The sequence below is a fragment of the Callithrix jacchus genome, chromosome 2 (genome assembly GCF_049354715.1).
Source record: "Callithrix jacchus isolate 240 chromosome 2, calJac240_pri, whole genome shotgun sequence".
Lineage (NCBI taxonomy): Eukaryota > Metazoa > Chordata > Mammalia > Primates > Cebidae > Callithrix > Callithrix jacchus.
In genome coordinates this window covers 122,090,668-122,115,064 of record NC_133503.1, presented here as the reverse complement: position 1 = coordinate 122,115,064, position 24,397 = coordinate 122,090,668, and positions in this window count along the sequence as shown.

Genomic DNA, 24,397 nt, shown 5'->3' with positions numbered 1-24,397 from the left:
AGCCCCACCCTTCTTAATTCCTTTTCGTAAGAGCCAGGGCTGCCAAATCCATTACATAATTCCGGTTCAAGCTGACACCTGTGCCGGCCCTGGAGCTGGATCAGGTTCTGGCGGCTGCTCCAACTTGGGACGCCAGCTCCGCAGCGTCCAAGCCAACGGCGAAGGGAAAGAGGAACGAAGTGTGGGATGGGGGACGGCCCCGCGTTGAGGGTTCAGGTAAGGATTGGATTCTGCAGGGAACGCTCTCCGAGTGGCTCCCTAATAATTTGGGACCGCGAGAAAAAAAATAGTCGCAGTTTCGAAGTCTCAGAGCTTTCTCAGGGGGCATTGGACGCCCCTCGATGCTCCAGACTGGGGCGGGCTCCCAGGGGTGCCCCCTCCAGCCCCGTCAAGAGCGGAGGACTCACCTGCCGCTGGGCTGCCGGAAGCCCTCACTCCTGCTCCCGCCCGCCCCCTGGGAGCTGTTGATGCGGACCTTGGAGGTGCCTATGGCGTGGCCTAACACGTGGACGCGGCCCACAACCCTCCCGCGCTGCTTCTTTTCCCGGAAGGCGGACAATGGCTTCATTAATCGGCCATCATTAAACTAACCCAAGAGAAGCCGGGTCCTGCAAGGACGGCGCGGCAGGCTAATTTTGCCTACGGCTGAACAGTTGGAGCAAATGGTGGTTAACACTCTGGATCCCGCTCTGGTAAAGGCCTGACCGTCCCGATCTTTGGGATCCGCACCAATTATCCCATGAAAAAAAGAAAAAGAAAGAAAAAAAAAGATCAGCTCCCAAACTCCTAGGAATCCACACTCTTCCTTCCCAAACTTTCTGCTCCTCGCTAAGGCAAAAGACCCGGAGCCTTGTAAACCCTTTTGTCAGAACACGAATTAATGTTTTTAAGATTTCTTTTTTCTCAAAAGAAATAAGAGCTCTAGAGGCGACCCTTCCACTCATTAGGACACTATGTCAAAGGGACTCGTCATGGCAATTTACAAATATCACGAACGTGGACGGCGCTTTTGGAATATAGCTCGGGCTTCGTTTCATGCAGTTCTTAAGGATTTCGTTGAGGCCCTGGAGACATGACTCATTTTCCCCAGTCCATAGTGGGAAATGCTTATCGGGATTTAGTTGAAATAAAATAAAATAAAAGCTATATTCAAAGCTTCGTGTGGACCTTTAAAAAAACAAAACAAAACAAAACAAAACCACTCACACTCAGCAAGAGGCAATGACCTTCCCTGGACATCGCAGGCAACGCCTGGCTCCCGCTCCCAGAGTCAATTCTGGGCGTCCATCTCCACCATCAACCCCCGCCCCTTCCCCATTCCTCATCCAAAGGCAAGAGAAACGTCTTTCATATTTCTTTCCTCCACCCATCTCAAAGACATCTGGGCATTTCCTTGTGCATCATATCCTAAACAAATATCCTCCCTTTACATTCGTGTGCGCCTAGGACGGTGTGGGCCTGCGCCCCTCTTCCCAGTGGCGACCGTGTTGGAGAAACTCGCCAGGACCAGTGTGCTGCGGGGGCCAGAAAGCGCGCTGCCCAGCCTTGGAGAGCTGGGGAAACCAGCCGGGCCCCGCCGAACCTGCGCTCGCGGAGAATGTTATCTTCACAGCAACTTAGCAAGCCCCACAGAACAAAAGTTAAAGCGTGATGGCACCATACCTTTCCCCGGGTTACTCAGGCGCCTGTCTCCCATTTTGAACATGCTGGAAATGTTGGATTTGGGGAGGCTTGCTTTGGCTGGATTTGGGTTGTCTATATAAGCCCTGCTGGAGTACTGTACTAAGGAGCGGGCCTTGATGGACTCGGGTGTTAATTAACGCGCGGCTAATTTGAGCTCAAGGAGAGGGAGGCGGCCGGTAGCGCCGCGAGCCGCGAGGGGGCAGTGACCTCTAGTGGACATGAGGAGATATGCAGCGAGAGTGAGTGTGTAGAGAAAACTCCTTCCTGCGCCGCAGCTAGGGTGTCTACTCTGAATCCAATGCCAGGGAGGGACACGAGTCCCCAGTTTAAGGGAGAAAAAGCCGTCAGCAAGTGGTGTCGAGCTTAGCTCTTCTGTTGTATCTGAAATGTAAAAGCAATTTAAACGTGCGCGCGCACACACATTGTTACTGATTTTTCCACCGAGAGGAGAACCTATGGAAAGGGTTTGAGAAGTGAGCGTAAAGAACTTTGGTTTCGGAACCCACAGAAAAACAGGGCTTTCAAAGCTCAGGAGCCACCAGCCATTCAGGGAAGGAGTCGGAGTGTTATTCTGTAAACTAAGTTCATCAATACTCCTAAGATTTTATTTTTGTAAAGAATTTTTTAAAAGCTTAAAAAGCTTAGTTGGGTCAAGAAGAAGAAAGCAATGGAACAAATGATGCGTGGAAAGGCCCAGATGCTCCTGAGTTCACACCCCTCAGGCAAATAAGAGGACAAAAATAAGAACAGAGGAGCCCCTTCGCTTAAATAAAACAAAATAAAAGGGCAGGAAGAAAAAAGTGACCTGTTTTGGTTTTCTTAACCTTCATTTATTTCATTAGGTAAACTAGTGCAAAGGTCGTTCTGGTTCTGCACTCAACAAAAGCAAACCCTGGACTTCGTAGTTCAGACCGAATACCACTTTTTTGAATAAACCGAAGCCCGCATTTCATCCTCCCCTGTTCCACAGACCTCAGCCGACTGTGGAAGCTGGCGAGGCCCAATAAAATCCCGCGATTCCACAGCCTCAGCGCTCAGGGTTCCACCGTCCAGCAGAGGCTAGCTGACCTCACCGACGGCCGCGCCCGCCTGGGCCCTTCCTCTTGGGTCTTGTTCTACGGGCGTTTGAGGATTTCTTAGTCCCTTTTCTCCCTGGTACTCTTCCCCCGAGGACTGAAGTCTGAATTACTAGCAGCTACCAACCGCTTGGAGCGGGAACTTGGAGGTGATCCCCTCCCCAGGAGTAGCCTGTCTGTCCCAGCTCTCCTCCCTGCCTGGCAGTTCTGCGGGCACCCGAATCTGTCCTCAAGGGTTGGGGGGAGGGGTGGATATGGGGGATCCGAGACGTTGCCTCTTCCCAAACTGTTAGCACAACCCTCTTGGGGCTGTTTTCACATCGCCCAGGACGGGGGTTCCATGCCTGGAACGCCTGGAGCGCAGTTACCCTGTTGCTCCCGCATGCACAGCGGGAAGCACATCTGGGACCCTAGGTCGGGGACCACAGCGTTAGTGACGAACAGCGGAGTCGGGTGGGTGGGCAGTCTCCCCAGGTGGACAGTATAAAGTTTGGACCGCAGGGGAAGGAAGAGCGGAACTGGATGTTGGGCGAGGCTAGAGAGCAATGTTTTCTCTCGGAACTTTTCCCTCTCGCCTTTGCGCCTTCGGGAATGGCCTGGGAGCTAGCAGAGGCCGGGAAGCTGCAGGAGGAGCAACGCCTCGGCCCCCAGGGCGGTGGCCGGGTCCGCTGTGGGCTCTGGTCACAGGAGGGAGGGACAAGGGTTAGCTCCGCCAAGAGAGGGAGCTGCTGTCCCCTCCTTTCTTGGCCGGAGACTTTCAGGGTCCTCCTGAATGGGATCGTCCAGGGTTGGAAATCAATGGTGGCTATACTCGGAACAAGGCTGTCAGTTCGCAGTGAGGGAAAAACCGTAACCTGGCAGGATAAGGAACACGCAATGAAAATGAACCCAGGGAAACCGAAGGTTTCTAAGAGCTGTATTTCACTGTGGACCGAAGAAAGGACTGAGAGCGCCTTACGGGAAATAGCAGTTATAAACCCCAAACATTAAATATACATTACAACAAAAATAAAATCAATAGCTATAACTGAATTTTAATAGTTTAAGAAATGATCTTTTCAGAAAACCAAACAGCAAGCAAAACAATGTTCAATTTTTAAACGCCCAGACGCGACTCGCACAGCAACTGCCCATGGGAGAGGAGTAGTTTTCCTTGACTTTCCCTACACTGCGCCCTGGGAGTTCCCTGTAACCCCGGAGCAGAAGAACCCATCAACTTTGGAATCAAATCAGAAAAACAAAACCGTGAAGACTCCCAGTCAAGGATCCACTAACGTTCCTGCCCCCCTGGCTTAACCTCTATGCCCCGGGAAGTGGAGCGAATCACTCTTGGCACCACTTGGGGCGCACAGAGCGGACGCCCCTTCTGTTGGCCAGCCAATCGCACACCTGATGCAGGAGGACCAGAAGTGGAGAACAAACTGTGCTCAAGTTCCAGCAGTCTACAAATCAGAGTGCCGATTAGCTTGGGCCCTTGCAAACTTGGGCACTCACCTTTAGCCTCGTAGCTGCCCTTTTCACCCTTCCACCAGAAACAAAGTGAATGCTCTTCTTTTTTCTGTAAGCTGGAACTTACCAAGGGCATACTGGAGTCTACCAGGCCCCGAGGACCCCATTTCAGGCCCAAGTGCGCCAGTTTTACCCTTGCTGGGGGTGCGCACAGCAGCCTTCAGCAACCAACTTCTAAGTGGGAGCAGACGAGGAGCAGCCTCACGATTTTTCTGCAGAGAGAAGGTAGAGAGAGCTGCGGGCGTTCGGTGTGGCCCTATGACCCCAGGCTACTATCCCAGGCTCTGGCACATCTTCACCAGAAAAGCAGCAACCGAGATTTTTCCCGGTTGACAATCCCCAGCAGCCCGGCCCTGTTATTACAGGGGTTGCCCTCTTTTCTAATGGTTCTTGTTCGGGGTTTTCCCTGAGTAAGATTTAGAAAAGATAGATTGGACTTGAACAGTTGACCTCCCAGAGCCTCTGAGAACCTGGCCCCCGAGTCTTCTCCTCTACACTCCTCCTCCCACCCCGACCCCGTTGTCCCTCAGATGCTGGTGCGGATGGAAAGACCCAAAGACGGAGAAGAACCGCTGGAAACAGGCACGACAATCTTTCCCAGTTTCTTGTGGAAAATTTGCACAGCACACACAAAATCTGGAATTCGAGATATTAGATGATAAGCTGTCCCTGGGATCGGTGTGGTAGGCAGAGGACGCCCAAGACCTGGCGCGCCTCCGGGCAGAGGAGCTGGAGTGCGCGACCCGAGGCCCCGCGCCCGGGCTCTGCGCTGGGATGGTGCTGGCTATTTCTCTCTGCTTCCAGCTATTACATTTCTTTCTTCCTTCCTTTTGGCTAGAGTTATACATTTTATGTGTGGGGCGATTTAGAAAATAAAATTGGACTATAAACGCTGCCTCAGATATAATAACCCGAAAACCCTCCCGTTCTTTTTTCCTGTGTTGTCCCCACTTTTCTTTTTCTCAAAGTGAAAAATTTTAGTGCTTGGGTGGAGAATGGGGAGAGCGACCGCCGGAGACAGAGGCAAGGAACAGAGATCTGAAAGCGAATTTTTCAATGCCTAGTTTACCCTTGACGTGGCATTCCGTCTTAAATGACCACGATGATGATAATCTGAGCAGTAATAATAGTCGATTTTCCTGATTTCTAGTACGGCTTGGAGAAGTCTTGGGAATCTAGCGGCATAAACTCAGATTCCTGTTATATAACTTTTTAAGGAGGGAGGAGGATATTGAAAACCTCGCCCAGTCTACGGGAATGGAGCCTTCAAAAACCCTTGTGAGGCCGGGAGCGGGGACTCACGTCTGTAATCTCAGCACTTTGGGAGGCCGAGGCGGGCGGATCATGAGGTCAGGAGTTCAAGACCAGCCTGGCCAACACGAAGAAACCCCGTCTCTACTAAAAATGTAAAAATTAGCTAGGCGTCGTGGCCCGTGCCTGTAATCCAGCTACTCGGGAGGCTGAGGCAGGAGAATTGCTTGAATCCGGGAGGCGGAGTTGCAGTGAGCCGAGATCTTGACACTGCACTCCACCCTGGGCTAGAAAGCAAAGACTCCGGCTCTAAATAAATAAATAAATAAAACCCTGTGAGCCGCCTAAAAAACCGTCCGGTGGGCATCTCCTCCCCACACTGACGCTGCCACCCTCACGGACCTTCCAACTTCCTACTGCTTCATATTCTTGGAGTTGCTTTAGGAGGACCTAGAGTGAAACTCCGCAGTGTAGCTCAAAGACACGCTTAAGATGACCCGGAGTGGACAGAGCATTGAGCTTGAACTGGAATTCCTGGAACACACGAAGGCTTTTGAGCTTGGCCCAGGCACTGAGGACTCCATACTCTTCTGACAAGGGCACCTGGGTGGAAAGAAGGTGGAGCGGATTTCCAGCAAAAACTAGACCCTGGAGAACCCTGCTCTATCCCACACTGTGAGCATGGGGGAATAATAATCTCCCTGCCTCAGTTTCCTCATCCGCTTTAGATGAATTTTAAGAAATTTTATTCTTTCTAAGATGATTTTCCCTATATATTTCTTGTCTCCCTCCCTCCTATTCCCAACCCTCCCCCCAAAAAACACATCGTAAATATATTCCCCTGCCGTGAATTTTAAAAAAACCACAAAAGTTTGCATGAGACAGAATTTACCTGCCCATAAAATTCTGTAGAGGAGGGATTTCTTTTTTTACATGACAACTTTTATTTCTATTGATTTAAAAAAAAATCTTACCTGGAAACAATTTGGCTCATGAGCAAAATAATATAGTTACCATTTACTTAATAATTTTTAAGCACTAGGCATTGAGCTAAATCTTTATATATTTTTTCTTGGTCTGAGAACAACCATGTAAAATAGTTTTAGAAAAATAATTTAAAATAGTTTTTGAATAGAAAAACTTTATGTTTTTCTTCTTCTCTTCATTTCTTCCAATTTGAAAACTGAGACAGAGATGTTAAATGGCTTTCACAAAGGTGTAGAGCTAGTAAGTGGCAGAGGCAGAGTCTGAACAAAACTACCAATCCTTAAGTGGGAGCTCTTAGCAGAGGCCAGCTGGGTTTTCAAGTGATGAAGCTATAACTGCTGAAGAGTAGCCCTTCAACCTACGGTTCTTGGTTTCTCATTATAAAGGAAAGATGTGTAGTAATTTGACTTTATATACCTTAAAAAAATAATCAGGAAAAACAACAACAACGCTGAAGCTAATCTTTAAATGTTACAGCAATCATGATATTGCTAGTTGTAATACTGTTATTCATATTTTGCAGCTGTTTATATATTATAGGATAAAGCAAATAGGTCATTAAGTTGGCATCTTACAGAACTGAAATTTTTCATTACAAGTAAAAAGGAGATACAGATGGAGGATTGTGAAAATCAAATAAAAACCTTATAGCCCCAGAAAGAGAAAAAAAAAAGGAGGAAAGCTATGGTTAAGAAGCAAGAGTAGAAGCTGTGAGTGGTTAAGATGGAGCTAAGTACCAGTACAGAAAGGTTGAAACAGACTTTTATTCCCAGCCCAATCAATGCTTCTCACAAGAGCACAGTGAATCCTCTGTTATGTTAATTCTGGCAATCTCTATCTCTTCTGTATCATGTCATCAAACCAGTGAAAGAAATTCAAACATTTTGCCACTCTCTTTCACAGTTTACTTTTTAAATCTCAGATTAGAATTGTGGAAGACATAGAGGATTAATATAAAGAGAAAAAACAAGGACAAGGAATAAAAATTATAAAAGAGTAAGTCCTGTGAAAGTTGTTGGTAATCGACAAATCATACCAACACACACACTCACACACACAAAAATTAAGTAATACTTAAATGAAATTTTATATTTTTAATAAATTTCTTTCGTTTTGTTAGTTCTGATATAGGATATCTTTGCATTTATTAAATAAGATAAAATTATAAAAAAGAGATTGTCTTCTATTTTACATTATAACATGCATAAAGTAAAATTTTAGAAATTTAAATAAATGTGTCAGAATATGCATGCAAACTATTCATCTGTGAGAACATGTACTTATTTGAATAAAGTGTGTTTTTACAATATATTTGGATTCTTTTCTGTTTCTCTTCTTCCTTTTTTCCTCCTCTGTCTCTCATCCTCATTTTTATCCTCCTCATCCTTTTTCCCTTTCTCTTCCTCCCATTCATTTTGTCATTGGAATCTATTTCTAAGATGCATGAGAAAATGAACCTCATTAGTTTATTTTTTCCTTAAAATGGTATTTTTGAAAAAAAAAAAGTAAAAGTTGTCACCTTTAATTGAGGATGATATGCCAGTTGGAATAGCACATCCTCTGACTGTTGCAGACATTCAGAACAACGTGTGCCATCCCAAAGAAGGTCTTCAATGGCAGCTACTTTTTAAGATGTTATTTTACAGTCACGTTAGATTTACTATTAGGTTATGATCGAATTAAAACAGCTGATAACCATAATGTTAATATTAAATACTAACATTTTAAAGCTATTGTTATGTTGAATTAGCATTGCCATTACTTTTAAAACCAAGGAAAGCACTAAGTCTGGTAAGACACAATCAGCAGTGAGATACAATCACAGCGCACACCTAAGAGAAATGTAATGTATCACAGCCCTAGAAAAATAATATTCATTTGCTTTGTAATCTCTCAGATTCGATTGCTACAAGGAAATATTTATACTCTCTTGCAAAAATACATGAGAACAATGGTTTAGGATGGCTAAAATTTTGAGCAAAAAATAGTTTTGTCTTTATCGCTTGTTATATATTGAGCTTTGTTTGCTTTTCTCCATCATCCACAAACTTAGCTTATCTTTCTTCTAATATTTTAGGGTCCTGCTCTTTGCTTCCCAAGATAATAACTAGATCATTTGATAAAATGAGCCCAGGCTAATGTATTGATGGTTATAAATGTGTTAATGTCCAAATCTTTGGCCACAATTCCTTCAAGCTTTTCAAATCACATATGAATCTTAAATGAACATGTTTGGAAGGAATACTCTTTGTTGTCTAACTTCAAGTAAGGGGCTCATAATGGTACTACATAAACTCGCTCTTTTAAGCCTGGTCTGTCATAAATGCTTAAATACTCATCAGTGCAATTATGAAGAAAGCCCATTGGAGAAAGAATTGAAACCCAGCATCTCTGAAACACAAGATAGCTGAATTTAAAAAAATAAATAGCAAAGACAGAATTAAAATTTAGACAGTAGAATACCCATGTATACTTCTTAGACATTAATTTTAAAAGATAATTCAATGACAATTTAAATTATTGGGCTTGTGCTAGAAAGAAGACTACTCTTCTCCTATGTTAAAACGACACTCACCTTTCTGTCCCCAGAACACTTGCTTCTTCCCTTTCTAACTGGTGTTGTCTATGCCTGGAACACTTCCCACAGAAATTAGCATGATTGCATGCTCATTGCATTCTCAGGAAGCATTCCTAGGCCAAACTGGTTCAACCCATTACCCCATCAGTCACTCTCTACCACATTTGTATTTTCAAAATAGAATCTGCAATAATCTGAAAGAGCTTTGTTTCTGTATTGGTTTACACTTTTTAATATACCTCTTTACTACATGAAACACCAAGAGGTCAGAGACTTTGCCTGCCTTACTCATCACATCGCAGACATCCAGTAAATATTGAATAAATGGTTAAATATGTCTGTTTGTGATATCTCTCATTAGCCATCCTTCATTTGTACTTAGTACGCATACAAAAAAGCACCAGTTCTGGTTTGTTTTCCAGTAACGATAGATTTCTTAACCAGAAGCTAAAGTGGTTTGGGAGAAGACAGACCCTGGTTTAGAAATTAATGGAGAGGAATAGCCATGTGAAAAGAATACTTGCTACGTACACCATTTCTTTTAGAAGATGACTTACTAGTAGCAAGGGATTGTGTTATATATAGGTTTTACAAAATCTCTATAGTAATCACTGAATACTTGCATTCATTTTTTCATTAATCCAGCAAACATCTATAGAATGGCACTCTATGATTGGTGCTATGCACACACACAAAATTAGCATGATTCTCCCACAAGTTAACTGTAACAAGTTAGAGTTACAGTGATAGTCAAAACCCTTTTAGGTAAAATTGCAGCCAGGAAAAATAAACTGCAGTGTATCTAGTTATTTTTCCACTTTCCTTCATTTCCCCCTTTCTTTAGGCACCCCTGGTATCTGGCTCTCCTTTCTTCTTCAATCTACTGTAGAAAAGTATCTGATATAATTTCTTACTAATGTGTAAAATATTTATATTGGCTGTGTCCTAGAGATACTTGCATTATACCAAATTAGGAACCAAATGATAAGCTCTCTAATTATGGACTTTCCAAACCAGATGGGAGAAGGTAGAACTATTATTATTAATATTTTAAAAGATGGGGCTTCACTATGTTGGCCAGGCTGGTCTTGAACTCCTGACATCAGGTAATCCATCCACTTTGGCTTCCCAAAGTACTGGGATTACACCCCTGGCTGGTAGAATTATTTTTATTGCCACAGTTTCTGAAATCACACCACCTAGGAAACTAATTAATTTGCTTATTCATTAACTTTGAGAACTTTACATTGAGCAACAAAAGGAGTTTTCTGTAAGATCTAATCAATGAGACTCCATAGACACTTCTAAAACCAAGTAAGTTTCTTCAATGCATTTAACATTTAGAGGGAAGATACTTTTAGTGTGCTCCTTTCTCTTTTTTCTTCCCTTTCCTTCTTTTCTTCCTCCCTTCTTTTTTTTTTCTCCCTCTCTTTTCTCCTCATTCTCTTCCTGATCTTTCTCCCCTTCTTGCTCTTCCTCCTTTTTCTCTTCCTTCTGCTTCATTTTTGCTCTTACTCTCTCCAGGAAATCCTGAAGATATCAGGAAATGTTGTAACAAAGAAAAAAAGAAGAAAGGGAGAGATTTTCAGGGCTTAGCCAGCATGACTGGGCAGTCAGAGGCAATGAAGAAATTGCTTCGAAGAAACAGGTTGGTCTTGGGGTCTATTCAGTTGTTATCCTCTCCCTTTGGCCTGTTAGGGAACTAGTTAGCAATAGAAGTGGGGTCTGTCCTAAGCTTGGATGCTTGAATTATTCATTAGTTAAAAGTAAATTACCATTTAGAGGCAGGTGACACACATTTTCTAGAACAATTATTATCACTAATCATCATTTTCTACAGTAATTTGTATGCTCTCATTATTAGCCCTTGATTTCTATGTAAATCCTTTCCATAAAACTGCCACAAGATGGGAGTTATTTTATTGGCTCTTTTTACCTCTTGATATATTTCTTAGCATTTTGGCATTCCTCATCTGGCACTTGATGGCTGGGTTTTCAGATTAGGCTGACTGTTGACATGCCCGTATAAAACATTCTTTCATTGAGCATATTGCATTTGTAGGGGAGGCCACCTTCTCCCACCTTCTGCCATATTGTACTCATATTTTTTTTACATCAATTGTCCAAACATTGACTCTCACATTTCCCCCCTTTTGAGTTTTCATTGTGCACCACATTTGACACTTTAACTACTTTTACTAGTTGCTCATGCCTTGTCACAAAGACTGAAACTGACACAGGCTTTGCCTAAACAGTTGCCTTGAATAAGTACATTTGTCATATGGATATCCCCTTCAAATCCTTTGGAACACCTTGGATACTTTCCTGCTTATCTTTTCTTACAGTTACATGGGCTCCAGGACTCCGCTACTTGAAGGGAACTATCACTCTTTGTAACATTTATTTCATACCTACAGTCAATTTGTAAACAAACCCCAGAAAGTGTTCTTGAGATTAGCTAGTTCATGGCAACTTGTGGCTTGTGTCCCTGTCTGGCTTCTGAGGGAATGACACAAAAAGCATTCCTTCTTAAAGACTCTGAAGAGTCTTTAAATTTAGTAGAATTATCAGAATTGCTGAAAATTCTGCTAAATTAAAAGAGCTCCACTTTGATCTGATATACTATCTAAAATTCTTACCTTTAGAATAAACCTGATTATACTGGTGAGGAGAGGGATGGACACCCTAGAAAGAGTCAATGCATTAACTTCCATCATTTACAGGTTAAGTGACTCTTAGTAAGTCATTCAAGAGTCGCTTAACCTGTATATGAGACCATCTCATTCAAGTCCTGGCTCTCTGATTTACCAACAGGGTAACCCTATGGCAAGTTATTTCACCCTCTGTGCCTCAATTTTTCTCACCTGTAAAAAAGCTTTAATGATTGTGCCTATCTCACAAGGTCGTTATGAGGATACAATGAGTTAATACCTGAAAAGCAATTAGTGCCTGGCATTTAGTAAGTGTATCTAGTGTCAGCAGTGAGTGTGATGATGGTGAGGATGATGGTACATGAATAGTTTTCTTGGAAAGACAAAAAAAAATGAAGCCTTAGTGAAATAGACACAAATATATATATATTTTTTAATATCCAAAATTGAGTAACAATGATCTGATGAACAGGTGATGTGATATTGTTTAGATATTTGTCCCCACCCAAATTTTATGCTGAAATATAATCCCAAAGCTGAGGTGGGGCCTGGTAGGAGGTGTTTGGACCACAGGAGTGGATCCCTCGCGGCTCAGTGCTGTCTTCATGATAGGGAGTTCTAGTAAGATATGGTCATTTAAAAACGTGTGACTCCCCGACTCCCGCACCAGCCTTACTCTCTCTCACTTGCTTCTGCTGTGGCCATGTGAACTGCCTGCCTGCCTTTGCCTTCTGCCATGATTGTAAGCTTCCTGAGGCCTTCCTAGAAGCTGCACAGATGCCAGCACCATGCTTCCTGTACAGCCTGCAGAACCTTGAGACAATTAAACTTCTTTTCTTTATAAATTATCAGTCTCAGGTATTTATTTACAGCAATGCACAAACAGCCTAACACAACAGGTATTTCCTGTGGAGAACAGTCCTAGGTAAGTACCTCTAAGAGAAAGTCCTAGGTGGCCCCAACATCCTGACATGATTGCTGAGGAGTGTATTGTGCCTGATCCTTCACAGTGGTGCGGACAAATGTTGTAACTAAGCACTGCTGCAAAAAGCATTCCTTGTTAAAGACTCTGAAGACAAGGAGGTTTAGTGAAGGGGTTGAGTGAGTTTTCCCTAAAGAAGTTTTGTAGCCTTAGCAGAGCTATGTTTTTCATGACCCCTTTCTGGAACCAATTGCATTCAATTCAAAACTGCCTCAGTTTTGAATTTTACTTGAAGGCTGGTTACCCCAAGCTCTTGCTGTCATATTCTAAATGCATTAAGCCTGTATTCTGGTTCATTGTTGAGTTTTGTCATTTTGGCCAGGAAATGTAACTGCAGTACTACTGACATTGTCCTGATAGTGTCTTTACGTAAAATACAATTTTCTTAAATAAGGAAGAGAAGCAGCTTCAAGATCAGTGACACTGACACTGTAAAGTGAGGGTTTTAACTTTAAGACCTATTCAAACAGTTATCTGTTTCTCCATACGTGTGTGTGTGTGTGTGTGTGTGTGTGTGCTTTAGAAACACAGTCAGAGAAAAACACAGGATAACATTCCACATCATTTTGAAGCTTCCAGAAATATGAAGCTCAGGATTACGTCAACGTAGAGTACTATTACAATATCCAACCTGCTCCTCCTCCTTTTGACATTTCTAGAAAAGCAAAGGAGCCCCTGCTGTTCGGGGGCGGCAGGAGAGGAATGTGCTCTAGCTGTGCACAAAGGGGTTTGCATTGTTACCTGGATGAAAATAATTTCTCTATCTTTACTTGGAAAAATATTTTTTTTTCCACGTAAAAGAAACACAACAGAAAAACATGTCATTTCAGGAACGTCGTGTTTCACAGACCCCTAAGTCATCACCATCACAATTTAAAAATCAATTCTAGCATGCTGAATTGAAAAAACTGGGAAGAACCAGTTAGAAGAGGTATAAAAATATAAAATCTAAATGTAAGAAAAAAAACACCATGGGAGGCTGAGGCAGGAAGATGGTTTGAGCCAGGAGTTTGAGATTACAGTGAGCTATGACTGTACCTCTGCACTTCAGCCTGGGTGACAGAGTGACACTCTGTTAAAAAAAAAAAAAAAGAAAGAAAAAAGCAACAATGAAGTCATTCATACACAATTGGTAGATTTTCCTTGATCTGATGTCTTTGTTTTTAGAAAAAAGTTACACATTTTTTCTAAAATAAAGTAAATAAAGTAAATATTTATATAAATAAAGTAAATAAAATGAAGTAAATAAAGAAAACAACCTGTAGTATTTTACACACTAAAAGCCTTGATTTTTGTGCAACTTTGAAGTACATGTTTTATTTTAACCTAGAGTTCCACTTTGGTGATATCACTTATGACAAACCATGTGTTACTGCTATTGCTATCATTTGAACTACTTGGTTCAGTTGGCAGCAGATGGGAAGTAAATTAGCCAAAGTATATGGCTGGACTCCTGTCCAGTAGGGACTAGCTGGCTTGGCTCTTTGCCTGCGCAACAGATGATATTTCTAACTCTTCTCAACAATGGGAACTTAACTTTTGTTTTTCTTTTCTGAGACAGAGTCTCCCTGTTGCGCAGGCTGGAGTACAGTGGTGCAATCTCAGCTCACTGTAACCTCCGCCTTCCAGGTTCAAGTGATTCTCCTGTCTCAGCCTCCCTAGTAGCTTGGACTACAGGCACCCACCACCACGCCCAGCTAAATTTTGTATTTTTAGTAGAGATGCGTTTCCGCCATGTTGGCCAGGCTGTTCTCAAACTCCTGACTTCAAGTGATCTGCTCATCTCGGCCTTCCAAAGTGCAGGGATTATAGGTGTGAGCCACAGTGCCCGGTCAACAGGAGCTATACTTTAGAAAAATTATTTTATTTTCCAAAGTACCAAAAATCTTGCTATTCACCTAGGATTTAACAACTATTTGTTTAGGGAAGGAACAAAGCAAAGAGCATATCACAGCCATCTCTCAGTCATGTCCTTTGGTTACAAATGGCTGACAAGACCATCTTCTGTTGCTCAGCCATTATCTTCTTTTCATGATCAAAGTCTTTTTTTTTTTATTAAGATGCAGTCTTGCTCTGTCACTAGGCTGGAGTGCGGTGGCACATTCTCGGCTCATGGCAACCTCTGCCTCCTGGGTTCAAGCGATTCTTCAGCCTCAGCCTCCCAAGTAGTTGGGACCACAAGTGCGTGCCACCACGGCTGGCTAATTTTTTTTTTTTTTTTGTATTTTAAGTAGAGACGGGGTTTCACTATGTTGGCCAGGATGGTCTCCATCTTTTGACCTCCTGATCTGCCCCCCTCGGCCTCCCAAAGTACTGGGATTACAGGTGTGAGCCACCGCGCCCAGCCCATGATCAAATTCTAACAGAATTTACACATTTAGTTACCTGAGAACTTAGTAAAAGTTACTTTTAGCTTTTTTGCTATGTTGTTCCTGTTTCACAGATACATGTATTTGATAATAAAAGAATAAGAAACTCATCAGTCAACTATTTCAAAATCCTTAATAGTCAGCATTAGAGGATACTGATCTGTAGGGGAAAATGCAAATGAACACACAAGAATATGTAATTCCTTCTTCCCCCATTCTTATTTAACCTCACATTTATGTGTAGCAATGGTGTACAAAATTACAAGTTATCTAGTTAGCATTGGATTCATGCACTTAAGATAGCTGAAGATTCTAACTTGCTTTAACAATTTTTTAAAAAGCCAACTTAAAGCACTCTGGCTTCTTTCAGCTTATGGAGAGATATTCTTGCTGGTATGACAAACTTACATTATTAAATTAGCTGAAATACTCTCAAACTAGTCCCCAAAGAGTCTGGGTAAATCAGCATGCAACACACGGGAGACTGGATTTGAAGGTAGAATACAACCCCCAATAGCAAATAATTTGGGTATGTGTAAAGTGCAAAGTGAGGAGCGTGTTTCTGCAGAATTACTCACTATGGGTGGAGGGAACCTCTTTTACAAAACTATGTAACCCTTAAGTACGTACGTGTAAGTTTATGTGGAAATACTGCATAGATTAAGAATGGGACATTATTAGCTGCTCAAAGAATTGATATAGAAGGCCGGGCGCGGCTGCTCAAGCCTGTAATCCCAGCACTTTGGGAGGCCGAGGCAGGTGGATCACGAGGTCAAGCGATAGAGACCATCCTGGGCAACATGGTGAAACCTCGTCTCTACTAAAAATACAAAAAATTAGCTGGGCATGGTGGTGCACGCCTGTAATCCCAGCTACTCAGGAACCCGAGGCAGGAGAATTGCTTGAACCCAGGAGGTGGAGGTTGTGGTGAGCCTAGATCGCGCCATTGCACTCCAGCCTGGGTAACGAGTGAACCTCTGTCTCAAAAAAAAAAAAAAAAAAAAAAAGAATTGATATAGAAATAATATTAACCTATCCATATGCATACAAAAGTATAAATAAAATGTAATTATTGTATTTCTTCTTTCAAAATTCAACTTTGATGGAATTGTTCTAAGTTAAGTAATTGAGGAATGAAAACCAAACATCATGTGTTCTCACTCATAAGTGGGAGCTAAGTTATGAGGGCACAAAGGTGTACAAATGATACTATGGACTTTGGGGACTTGGGGGAAAGGATGGGAAGGGGGAGAGGAATAAAAGATTACCATAAATAAATATTAATTAAAACTGAAAATAAATAAATAAAAATTTCAACTTAATTTAATTTTATTTTTATGCATATAAAAATAAAAATCATGGGCCGCCATGGTGGCTCATGCCTGTAATCCCAGCACTTTGGGAGATTGAGGCGGGAGGATTGCTAGACCCCAGGAATTTGAGACCAGTCTGGGCAACATGAGGAGACCCCTGTCTCTACCAAAAACAAACAGAAAAAAATTGACTAGCTGTGGTGGCACATGTTTGTAGTCCCAGCAACTTAGAAGGGTGAGGTGGGAAGATTGCTTGAGCCCAGGAGTTTGGAGTTATAGTGAGGTATGATCATACCACTGCACTTTAGCCTGGGCAACAAAGTGAGACTCTGTCTCAAAATAAAATGTAAAATAAAATATAAAATGAAATAAAATAAAACTATGATAGAAATTACTGGTTTTGAGAATTAATGAAAATATGTCAGCTACTTATCTTAGATAGAACTTAAGTCCTTATGTTTTCCATAGTGATCAAGGAGTTTATTCAAAACCAGAAAATATTATAATAGTTTAAAAAGTGCTTTTTGGTCAGGTGCAGTAGCTCATGCCTGTAACACCAGCACTTTGGGAGGCCGAAGCAGGTGGATCACTTGAGGTCAGGAATTCAAGACCAATCTGGGCAACATGGCAAAAATCCTGTTTCTACTAAAACTACAAAAATTAAGCTGGGTGTGGTGGCATGCATGCCTATAATTCCAGCCTCAGGAGGCTGAGGTGGGAGAATCACTTGAACCTAGGAGATGAAAGTTTGCAGTGAGCAGAGATTGTGCCACCACACTCCAGTCTGGGCAGCAGAGCAAGACCCCATCTCAAAAAAAAAATTATTTTTGAGTATAAAATATTTCAAATGTACAAAAAATGCTAATAAAATAACAGAATATCAAAAAATTTATTAATCACCATTCACCCTGGAAAGATCTTAATTTTTGTGTAGTCTTTTTAAAGAAAATAAAGAAGTAAAAATTATCCCTCCACCTTCTAATCCCATCTACTCTCCTTTTCTTCTTTCCAGAGGTAGCCACTTTCTAAAAGTTGATATATATTTGTCCTGTGCATTTTGGAAATAAATCTTTTACCACATATTTATGTATCTAGAAATTTGCTTTTTCTCCAAAACTTATGTTTTTAAGATTTTTCCATGTTGATGCATGCAAACTAACTTTCCATCAGTAGAGCAAATGAAAAACTATGGTTCATTCTTACAATAAATGGTATTAGGAATTACTACAGATAAAATGCACCTAAATGTATTAACATATCAAGCTATTTTTTAAACCAATTTAAAGGTCCCAACAGTCACGGAATACTTTATTTTACTTATAGAATTCATTCGCTACTTCATGAAGTATTTTTGGGAGTTGCTTCTGTGCCAGGTTCCATTCTAGCAGCTTAGGGTGCCACAGTGAACAAAACAGATGAAGCCTCATTTTGGCTAGTTTGCAACCCGGAGCATGTACCAGTTAGGTCAGCCTCTGGTTTTCTGCTAAGGGAAAGAAATATCGTGGTCAGGGTGGCATACTAAAGCTTCAAAATCGGTATCAGTAACCTCCCATCCTTTTCTGATTATTACCCAAGAGCCAAACAAAAAGGATGAAACCTTTCTGTGGATGGCTACATTCAAGGACTAGACTGCCTTACTTAGGTGGGTGGACCAGGAGAATGTAACGGTGATGGAATGAGAAATCCTTCTGTGTTGAGTTTGAAAATGCTTTTTCAAGGTGCTACAATATCAAATACTTGTAAATGACTAGGTGTATGGAATACCCATCAAATACCTTGACCTTTGGTTCATTATTGGGAGGCCTTTGAGACAGCAGGCATATATTCTGAACATAGATTATCTAGAAAGCTGAAAACATGAAAGCATTTGATTCAAAGACCATCCTGGTGTGATTAAAGTCAGATGATTAGTCCAGAATTGCAATACGATAACCTGTCCATAGCGATAAGGCATCAGTGGCAGTCCACGAGTGGACCAAAGGTCCAATATAATCAATTTTCCAGGGACAGGCAGGGACAATGCCTATTGAAGTGTAGCGAGTTCTTCATTGAAAGACAAACACATTTTTGGCAAAAGTCCTAAGTTTGGCATGCAGTGGTGGCATCTGCACCAGAAATACTGTCTTTTAATTTGTGCCCAGTCTATTATGATGGCTGTGTTGCTATGTGTGAAGCTGTAATAGATCCAGCTGACAATGGTGGCTCTCTGGAAAGCTCAGGCTTAGCAGCAGCTTGGTGCCAATCATTCTCATTTGAAAATGAATCTTTACAAAGGTATGCACTGAGTGACCCAGATTATTCAATAGACAACCAAAATTTGTTTTTAATTTGCTGCCCTTGAACAGGGCTGTCTTTATTCTGCCAGACCAGATGCCTGGGCCATTGATACAGACCAATAATCAGTAAAAATACAACATGTCTGGCCCTCAGAAGTATTGTGTAAGGCAAGTATAATGGCTTTCAATTCAACTCATTGTGGTGACAGGTCCTTACCACAGTCTTCCAGTATGTCACTGAAGCAGGACACTTACTACCTCCCAATAGATACCATCAGCTTTTAATTTAGTTAAATCATCAGTGAGTTCGGACCAAATATTTAGGAAAACCCTGTGAACAGAATTCCATTGAACTATTGGTTTTGCTTCATGTGGTGGAGTCAAGGATAAGGAGGTCCCCACAGGGGTAGCTACCACTTTTTCATGTAAAGCCAAAATGCTGCCAGGGCCAGGCTGCCTGTACTCTTGATATATCATTTCTATTTGACTCATAATGCCTGTTGGGCATTCCTAGCTTGTTAATCATCAAGTTGGAGTTGACCTGAACTAAAAGGGAAAGACCAGAGAGTCACAATGCTTGCACGGCTTTCAACAAGACCTGAGTAGCAGGTCAATAGCTTCCTTTTTTCACCTATGTGAGGCAGTGATGGTGTCTTGAGAGGGCCTAAAAATGGCCTCTCCTAGCATCTGGCAGTCTTTAAGTCTTTAACTGAAGCTGTGATTTCTTTTCTCTCCCTGGGTTTTTACTGTTCTTGACCACCCTAAAGGGAGCATGCATGTAGTGATTCCAGTATGGGTCCTGTCTGTCATTGACGGGACAGGGAAGTTTAGGCACATATCACCTTAATTTCATTAGGTGTATGTTAGGATAGGGATTTGAATATACTACTAAGTCATTGAACATACTAATAAGTCACAATAGTACATAGCAGCAGCGTAAATGCCCCACCCATAAGGTCACTTTAGTTTATCTTCTCTACTGTGAACTTTGCCTAGACTCCATCAATTGAATTCAGGTGCATATTTCCCTACAGGGTTACAGGTCGGGGAATCTAACACATACACATCAAGGGGTACAGAAGCAGTACACAGATCATGCTATTCCGCAGCAGAGAGGTTGGGTGGTGCAGGGTTGCTGGTGAGGCTAGTCTACTGGTGGGGATAGTAAGAGGAAAGAGAATTCTCAGCCTTTTCATTCCCCTTGACCCTTGACTCTAAGAGGGATATCTTAGCCCCAGTGCTGCTTTCTTCTCTGTGCACCTTTGGCATCTGGAGAATGCCTAGGTCCAGGGGTCCCTTTCTTTCTATCCTTGTCTATGTCACTATGCATTTTGTCTTGTGAGCTTTTGGTCACCCAGCATCCAGTGCCTCATTCTTGTTGCTAGGCAAGTTTCACTGTAGCAGAGACCAGGTAGTTGGGCATGGCCAGCAATTCGGCAAAGCTTTGCATTCACTTTTGCTTTTGAGAGGTTCATGGCATAACCATCTTCTAATGTTTGCATTTCATCTGAAGGTCTATATTGATGAGCAAAATCCCTGTTTCTGACATCACTTATTTCAGTTTTAGAAATTACTTGACTCCATAGCCACAGTCACACTATCTTTTATCTGGAGTTTTCTGTTCCTTTGTAATGTTAATATCCCATCCTCTGCCCATTTGTAGGAGAGTGAGCAACAACTAAGACACCATTTTTGTAGCTTGCTTCAATTTTACTTCTCATTGTTCAGCCTCATTCACAGGTACAGCAGTGGGGGACTCTTACCCACCTCCACCCATTCCCCATCTACCACTTGGGCAAGAACATTAGCTACTAGATTCCAGGGGGTCTTTTCATATCTTTGAATGAAAACTGTGGAAGCCTCGTCCTTCCTTTTTAAAAAAGAAACATGTTTCTGCCACCAACCCATCCCCCCGCCAAAACTTAGAAGCTATTAAGTAAGCCTGCTACTGTTTAATAGAGGTTGGCAGAAGACATGAGACTCCTGAGTCACAGATAAAAATATTTGTTTCTCATGGCACGCAGTAAACAGCACGAGCATCAACATATTTGCATTGATTCCCTTTATGCACAGTCCTGTGTGACATGGTGGTGTGATATGGCTCAGATGGGTGCTACATGCACAGCGGGTTTGTGTAGCAGAGGAACACTAAGATTGGGGAATTCGCCACTTTTATAACAAGGAGTAAGCAAGCCCACTCTGTCTCCGAGGAAGATTTTACCTTATCCTTCAAGGCTGCTCACTGCAAATCCAACCTTGAGAAATGACCTGGTTAACTAGTAGCCTGGTCTTGAGGCCAGGCTCAGTGGCTCACACCTGTAATCCCAGTGCTTTGAGTGGCTAAGGTGGGCAAATCACTTAGGGTCAAAAATTCAAGACCAGCCTGGACAAAACAGTGAAACCCTGTCTCATGCCTGTAGTTACAGTTACTCAGGAGGCTGATGCAGGAAATTGCTTGAATCCCAAAGGCAGAGGTTGCAGTGAGCCAAGATTACACCACTGCACTCCAGCCTGGGCAACAGAACGAGAAGACTAGTCTGGTCTTGCATTTGCATTCCTGGCAAACCCAACAAGATGTGTATCGATGGGAGAGACCCATGAAGGACTGTCTCCCAACAAAATACTTCTTCATAATAGTTTCATTTTCTAATTTTTTTGAAAACATTTTAAATTATTTAAAAAATCTGCATTTAGAAATTTTTAAATACTTTGTTCATTACTCTTAGTGGTTGGTTTCAGGTAAGGAAAATAATCACTTACTACCCACAGTTACTCCCTAGACCCTATCACCTCTGTGGGAGGTATGTTTATTTTTCACTAAGATGCTGCCAATGTGTAGTGCTATATAGTGTGCTAAATAGTCAGGTAAGTACTGAGTGTCTGATACACACACCGGTGTGTGTGTATGTGTATGTATATGCATGTACACATAACTATATATAAAAATCTATATGCAATGTGTGTAACAGTTATATGTATGTGTGTGTATAGTTTTAAAAACCCTTATAATCCATACAATAGATATTATTTCCATTTACAGATGAAGAAACTGACCAAGAGTGGTTAAAAAAATTTTTTTTCATAACTCATAGCTGGCCAAGGGGGCATTAAACACAGGTGTCAAAGTTTGTAATCTTTTGACAATATTATTATAGTAGTTTACTGTGATGCCATAAAGACCAAAATATTGTCTCAGCCCAAAACCTCATTAAGCTGATAAGCAACTTTGGCAAAGTCTCAGGATACAAAATCAATGTGCAGAAATCACAAACATTGCTATACATCAGTAACAAACTAACAGAGAGCCAAATCATGAGTGAACTCCCATTTACAATTGCTACAAAGAGAATAAAATACCTAGGAATACTACTAACAAAGGAGGTAAAAGATCTCTTCAAGGAGAACTACAAACCACTGATCAAGGAATAAGAGAGGACACAAACAGATGGAAAAACATTCCATGCTCGTGATTAGGAAGAATCAATATTGTGAAAATGGCCATACTGCCCAAAGTAATTTACAGATTCAGTGCTATCCCCATCAAACTACCATTGACCTTCTTAACAGAACTGGAAAAAAACACTTTAAACTTCATATGGAACCAAAACAGAGCCTGCATAGCCAAGACAATCCTAAGCAAAAGGAACAAAGCTGGAGTCATCATGCTACCTAACTTCAAACTATACTGAAAGACTAAAGTAATCAAAACAGCATGGTACTGATACCAAAATAGAGATATACACCAATGGAATAGAATAGAGGCCTCAGAAGCAACACCGCACATCTACAACCATCTGATCTTTGATAACTGACAAAAACAAGCAATGGAAAAAGGATTTCCTGTTTAATAAATGGTATTGGGAAAACTGGCTAACAGTGTGCAGAAAGCACACTGGGCCCCTTCCTGACATCTTACACTAAAATTAACTCCAGATGGATTAAAGACTTAAACATAAGAACTAACACCACAAAAACCCTAGAGGAAAATCTAGGTAAAACCATTCAGGATGTAGGGACAGACAAGGACTTCAGGACTAAAACACCAAAAGCAATGGCAACAAAAGCCAAAATAGACAAATGAGACCTAATTCAACTTAAGAGCTTCTCCACAGCAAAAGACATAATCATTAGAGTAAACTGACAACCAACAGAATGGGAAAATTTTTTCGCAATCTACCCATTAGACAAAGGGCTAATATCCAGAATCTACAAAGAACTAAAGCAGATTTACTAGAAAGAAACAAACAAACACATTCAAAAGTGGGTAAAGGATATGAACAGACGCTTTTCAAAAGAAGACAAATATGCAGCCAACAAACATTTGAAAAAATGCTCATCATCATTAGTCATTAGAGAAACGAGAATCAAAAGCACATTGAGATACCACCTCACCCCAGATAGAATGGTGATCATTAAAAAATCTGGAGACAAAAGATGCAGGAGAGGATGTGGAGAAAAAGGAACACTATTACTGTTGGTGAGAGTGTAAATTAATTCGACCGTTATGGAAGACAGTGTGGCGATTCCTCAAGAATCTAGAAATAGAAATTCCATTTGACCCAGCAATCCCATTACTGGGTATATACCCAAAGGATTATAAATCATTATATCATAAAGACACATGCACATGTATGTTCATTTCATACACTGTTTACAATAGCAAAGTCCAGGAAACAACCCAAATGCCCATCGATGATAGACTGGACCAAAAAAAATGTGGCGCATATACACCATGGAATACTATGCAGCCATAAAAAACAATGAGTTCGTGTCCTTTGTAGAGACATGGATGAACCTAGAAACTATCATTCTCAGCAAATTGACACAAGAACAGAAAACCAAACACTGCATGTTCTCACTCATACGTGGGTGATGAACAATGAGAACACTTGGTCACAGGGAAGGGAACAACACTCACCGAGCTAGGTTGGGGAGTGGAGGGGAGGGACAGCAGGGGGGTGGACAGGGAGGATGGGGAGGGATAACACCAGGAGAAATGCCTGACATAGACTACGTGGTGCAGGGTATGGAGACAACAAACCACCATGGCATGTATGTACCTATGCATCAATCCTGCAGAATGCAGGACATGCACATGTACTCCAGAGCCCAAATACACTATTAAAAAAAAAAAGACCAAAATATTTCTTAATATATATAATAAATTACATATTACAAAGGACTTGCGACATTACTTATTACATAATTAAAATAGCACAAGATCACAACTGAAGATTATTTTACTCTATATGATGGTTTGTAATAAAATGAATGCTGGTGTTTAGATATCTCTATGGGACCCTTGCTTGCTCACATTTTCTACACAAATGCACCTTTACATCCTCCTCATCAGCATGAAGAAATGCTGGGAGTAATACAAGGGTCACTGTCTGATGTTATCCAGGAAACACGGAGCAGTCATCCTTATAATGTGACCTTATAAATTAGGCCCAAATATATGCTTTCTAGAATGAGGTTTTCTTATATTCTTTCTGCTTGCTCTCAAATATTGATGTTTGCTTGGGTTGGGTGTGCACAGCCTTGTGGTGGTGATAGACAAAGGAGAATGAGCAAAAACCAAAATGGGAAATCTTTTGCTATCATAGAGTTTATTTTATGAGACAAATATTCATGTGGACAAAATCAAGACCTCTTTTCTACTGTTGGTTATATCAATCCGATTCATGGTTATGAACTCTCTCTCTATATTATGTGTGTTATA